Source organism: Mytilus galloprovincialis, chromosome 12, assembly GCF_965363235.1.
Source record: "Mytilus galloprovincialis chromosome 12, xbMytGall1.hap1.1, whole genome shotgun sequence".
In the NCBI taxonomy this organism is placed as follows: Eukaryota; Metazoa; Mollusca; class Bivalvia; order Mytilida; family Mytilidae; genus Mytilus; species Mytilus galloprovincialis.
This window is the reverse complement of record NC_134849.1, coordinates 17354328-17360327: the sequence shown is the minus strand read 5'-3', so window position 1 is coordinate 17360327 and position 6000 is coordinate 17354328.

The following is a 6000-nucleotide window of genomic DNA, read 5'->3' as shown; positions in this document are numbered from 1 at the left end:
ATGCATTATATCATTTTATTTTTCTTTCCATTGTGTGTGTTAGATACTAACCAGTATTGTATATGGAAATGGAACATTCAATTATTTGTTTTCTATAAAATGTAAATCTGTACTTTATACTAATAGCATACACTTGATCAATTAAAATGACTTTCAAGACATAAACTCTATATTTTAGATAGCATACGCTTAGTTGCTGGAGGAAGATTAGACGTTTTACATAGCAGTCAATGGGGAACCGTATGCGATGATTATTTTGACGACAGAGCCGCAGTGGTAGCCTGTCGACAACTTGGGTTTAAGTAATTGACATTATTCTTTAGATGATTATAAGTTGAAAAAAACACAGATACGACAGTAATGAAAACATCTAAAAATACTAGTAGACAAAGCAAAACCGCAAAAGACCAACTTTTCCGACATTTAAAATGGAAAGGCTCAAAAAACTTGAACCTATAGTAATACAAACGCATTTGTATTGCAAACACATATCCATCTAACCCTGCTATAACGTGCATCACTATCAACTTTATTAACGATACAATTCAGAAAACATTACTTTATTTCTAAAATAAGATTGACACATCGGTACATTTTATGTTGTTCAGTTAAAAAAATGAATTGACGTAAAGAAACCATCAGATAGAATTTATATTCATCAACCTTTTAAAAATAATTGTTTATCAAATTGATATTTTTCATTAGAAACCTAAAGTAGTATTTAGATTTCAGTACACATGGATCGTATACATATTTTGTTGAATTTTGATTAACATTTTCATATATTCGTGTTTTTTAGGGGTGGTATTTTCATAGGCAATTCAGGAAGTGACGGCAATAGTAAAATTTGGTTGGATGATCTAAGATGTAAGGTTCAGAAAGGACACTGGTCGAATGTCGAAGAACAGGTTGGGGAATTCATGATTGCCATCATTCAGAAGATGTTTGGATACGTTGTGATAATTATGTTCGAGCAGAAACCGGTAATAAGATGTTTGACATAGAAAACAATTTGTTCTGACCTAAAATCTAGTTACTTGAATAATTAGGTCAAAAGTGGATGGATAGGCTAGTTAACAAAAATTGAAACTGTCATGTATTTAACTACGATATACATATCTCACTCGTCATTTTCAGTCTTTTACCAAAGAGTTGACATTTTCTTTATGACATTTGAGCCTGATCTGTGTTTTCTGAAACTTCTATTTTCTTTGTTGTGAAAATGTAGAAACAGTTGCATTCATTCTAGACTTGAGATCATTTGATTAGACTTTTCAATATTCCGTTACTAGTTCCTATTACTGTGGTTAATTTAGATTTGCATCATGATTGAATTTCGTCAAGACATATTCAGTTACTCTGATCAAACTTTAGTATAATCTAAAACAGTCTAACATATGGCCCGATAACACAGTTAAAACAATACCAAAAAGATTTTAACAGTGAAGTGTTCCCCTTTTTGGACACATGATATAAAATTTAACAAAATGTATATCGGCTCTAACTAAAAGATGAATTGTTTTATGTTAAAGGGAGTCTGTAATTCAGACTGACACCATTATGCATGTTAATTTGTTTCCTTGATTTTTAAACCAGACAAAATCACTACCTTACCTAAAAATTCTAGCCAAAAATAGTTTAACATGGAATGTTATCCCCCTAATAACAATTGATTGCAATAAATATCAATGAATAAATTTTGAAGGTGTATGAAACAATTACAAGTTTAACACTGTATCCAATAGAGACTCTGTGTGTAGACAATGTACTTAAAAGGACCATAACTGTGTCCGAACACCAAATACAGATAGTTATATTTCGTTTTGACAGTTTTTATATTATCATTCACGGTACATTGGAAAAGACGTGTCTACAGTTAGCTTTGATACTTATGATACAATTCTACATCGAGATAAGAAAAAATTATATTTTTGACAGTTTGTTACGACCAGTTTTTCAGAAACACATTTTCCTTGTGAATAGTATGAAATCAAATTGAGAATGGAAACGGGTTATGTGTCAAAGAGACAACAACCCGACCAAAGAGCAAATAACAGCAGACGGCACCCAGAGGCGTGTTTTAACTGGTCCCTAAAAAAATGTATACTAGTAACACCAACAGGGTTTCCTATGGCTGATTACGTTCTTGCCAACCTTCTAGCCAAAACAACATTTTTCTTTCGTTTGTTTGGCAGATAAACCTTCCTTGCAAAGAAATTCTATTAGCACCTTTGTCGTCTCTTTTCCATCTGAGATATAATATAACATGTATTAAATCTCAAAATAAATTAATCCTACCTCTTTATTCATAATTTATTTTAGTTAAACATTAAATTATTCATGTTATGATAATAATGTTATTTCAGTTAACATGTATATATACTGTGCAAATACATTATAACGGTAATAACTAAAAATGCGTATCAGTTTATGTTCAGTCCTCCGTCTTTTTTGTGAATACTTAAGTCCTAAGAAAACCAAATATGTTTTGAATGTTATTGTTCTTTTTTTTTTTAAATATCTATCTCTCCTTGTTCATTGTTTAACATAAAACTACGTTTATCAAGCAATATGTATATACTTGTAAAACAACTAATGACATATGAAGTCTTTTAACCACTAGGTTTTATCCAAACATACAATTGGCACCTTTTGTTGATTTGTTTACTGTCGATAACGCTGTACATAATTCAAATTGTTGGTATTCAATTAAATTCAATATCATTTGAGCTTCCATCTATAAACGTGAAAGAAAGATGCCACATATCTGGTTCCTAAGAAAACAGGGGCATATCTAACTTATCCCTTATCAAAACGTCCGGGTTTAAAGGTGGTTAGTGATCAAGCATATTGATAATGTTGATTTTGTTAATCTTTTATCGGGCATTATCATATAACGATACAGTTAGGTTAGTTAAATTAATGATTTATATCCGGATGTAAAGATATGCGCTGTTTGCAAAAACAATATCACTTGACACAATTTTAATTTCCGAATCTTTCCACTTCTATCCAGACAAATAAAACATTATCTTAATTAAATTTATAAATTATTTTATATTTCAGTTATGACATGTAAGGACCATGTAAAACTGGCAAATTGTTTTCAAAATAATCGTACCAAAAGCGTTAAATGTTAAGATAGTTCAAATGTTTTCATAATAAGGGGTTTTCTTTATTCCAACTAAAGATTTAAGTGCGATTTTCAAGCATTTGTGTTTGCTTATTGTCTTATGTATTGTAATGATCTGTTGTCTCACTTATCTCTTCATTGACATCGACATTTTGATCTTTCAATTATTAATAATTAAAAAAAAACGTATTTTGTGATTGTTCATGTTCCTTTAGACATTTTGTTATTCAAGTTCAAAACAATTTGGAAAATGAAGTATTACAAGAACCAAAATATTTCATTAAATTGTTTGATTCGTGTCATTCTATTGACAAACATGAATGCATATGATGAAAATATATTCGTACTGTCGTTTTTGTTTAAATATATCAAAGATATAGAAGGATGTGGTATAAGTGCCAATTAGACAACTCTTCACCCAAGTCACAATTTATAAAAATAAACTAGTATTGCATGTATAGGTCAAGGTACGGTCTTCAACACGGAACATTGGCTCATACCGAACAGCAAGTTGGAAAGGGCCAAAACAAATTACTAGTATGAAACCCTTCAAATGGAATAACCAACGGTCTAATATCGTAGTTCTCTTATATTTGATACGTTTCCCTCAGTTTTAGTTTGTAACCCGGACTTGTTTTTTTCTCTATCGATTTATGAATTTTGAACAGCGGTATACTACTGCTGCCTTTTTCTAATACAGTTATAAAACAAAACGAGAAACGAGAATAACGTATGAACCACAACTACTGAACATCAGATTCCTAACTTAGGACAGGATCAAACAATCACATCGTTTTAAAACGTTTGAATGGTACCAAAACTTCACCCTTATCTGAAACAACAGTGTTACATCACAACATAGAAATACACACAACACAATATCAATTGGAATGGCTAAACTCAATCAAAAGGCGTAGTAAAACAAATGAACAAACACTGAACGAATAAATTTGATTCATGCAATTTTAGTACACAGTTAATTAAAAAAGAGATGGTTCTTAAGTATTAGATATACAAAGAGAGCTACGAAGTATAAATATATCATGCATAGGACATAAAACGGTATTTAGAATATATGAATAACATCACACATATATAGCTTGTTTTTGCTACGATCTATTAATGTATCGTTTATGTTCTTTTGTTTTGATTTCGAAAAATGCATTTATATCTTAGAATGTGTTTCCCTGAGTTTCAGTTTTGTGATCCAGATTTGTTTCAGTTTAATCGATTTATGACTATTGGTCATCGGTATACTACTATAGCCTTTATCTTCTCAAAACCATTTTGAATTGTTTTACATTCAAACTGGACAGATTTTTAAAAAAAAATTAAACGATGCTGTATTGTACCTTATATTGGATTCCCTGTCTTATGCGTTTTAATAAAAGTGAAGGATACATGTACATAATGTCAAAATATATGTAAACTTCATACTACAAGTCCTTACAAAATGCATCATATCATAGTATAATGCGGATGTAATTGTGCTATTTGTTCAATTACAGATGGTGTATGGGGAGATTGGTTGAATTGGTTGGTATGTTCGTCAAGTTGTGGCGGAGGAATACAAATGCGACAACGAAACTGTAACAACCCACCACCATATTTGACTGAAGATTACTGCTCTGGAATGCCACTCGTCAGTCGTTCCTGTAATAAGATGTGTTGTCCAAGTATTTGTTCATTGAATTATGCGTATATGGTCACAAGGGAATAACCCTAAACCGAAGTATACAGTTTGAGTTCTTCTATTTGAGTTAACGTTGTGAACAAAGTAGTCACTGTATGGCAATTGTCATCAATTGTTAAAAACATCAATTCATCAATCATGTAAACTTTGATGTCTTTCTATGTGTGAAATATCATCATTCCTTATTTTTACTGACACTTTTGATTAAGATATGTTCGCGCTTATTTTACAATCATTTGCAAATCTAGTATTATATTAACTATCTAAGCAAGCACTAATCATTTTGGGCGGGATAACACCTAAATGGCTCAACATGATGAAACTGTTTTTGAATTCAATGATAATGACCTGTATGCAATTGGGATTTGTACCTTAACAATTGGCAGAAGTTACGAAACGGCCATACAAGACTCACATGTAAAAAAAACCCAAAAAATACGAAAACACTTAAGCAGTTCAGAAAAAAGAAACATATTTAAAGACTGAGCATACCGTACTAAATGATGAAGGGAAGTGTATTTACATCAGACAGTGTTACATATATTTTAGTTAGGGTTTACGTATCCCTATTTATAACAGATAACCCTATAATAACAACCCAGTTAACACAAAAATATTTTGTTTATGTTTTTAAAACATTTTGAAAAATGTTGTGAAAATATCGTAGAAAATATTAAAATAACGTGCCATTGTATGGTTTCACAAATATTTTCAAAACATTTTCTATAACATTTCCAGAATATTTTTAAGACATCATTAAAACGTTTCTAAATTTTGTTGACAATGTTTGTAAAATGTTTTATAAATGTTTGTTTTATATTAAAATATCCTTGAAACATTTTTAAAACATAAAACAAAAATGTTTTGCAGGAAATAATGTTGTGAAAATGTTCAAAAAACATTTTACAAAATGTTTTAATAATGTTCATATTCTCAAAACATCATTTAAATGTTATATGAATATCATTAGAAAAATGTTTTCTAACATCATTATTCAAACGTTTTATAAAATTTTATAAAACAGTTGATCGTGTTTGAATATGGGGAGATCCTGGGTCCCCGCATGGAGCTATAATTATGGTTTATCTAATTCCAACTATTTCACTTCAACTTTGTCTAGTTTAGAGCATGTGGCCACTTTTCTCATAATCCTAGATCTGCATCTGAAAAACAA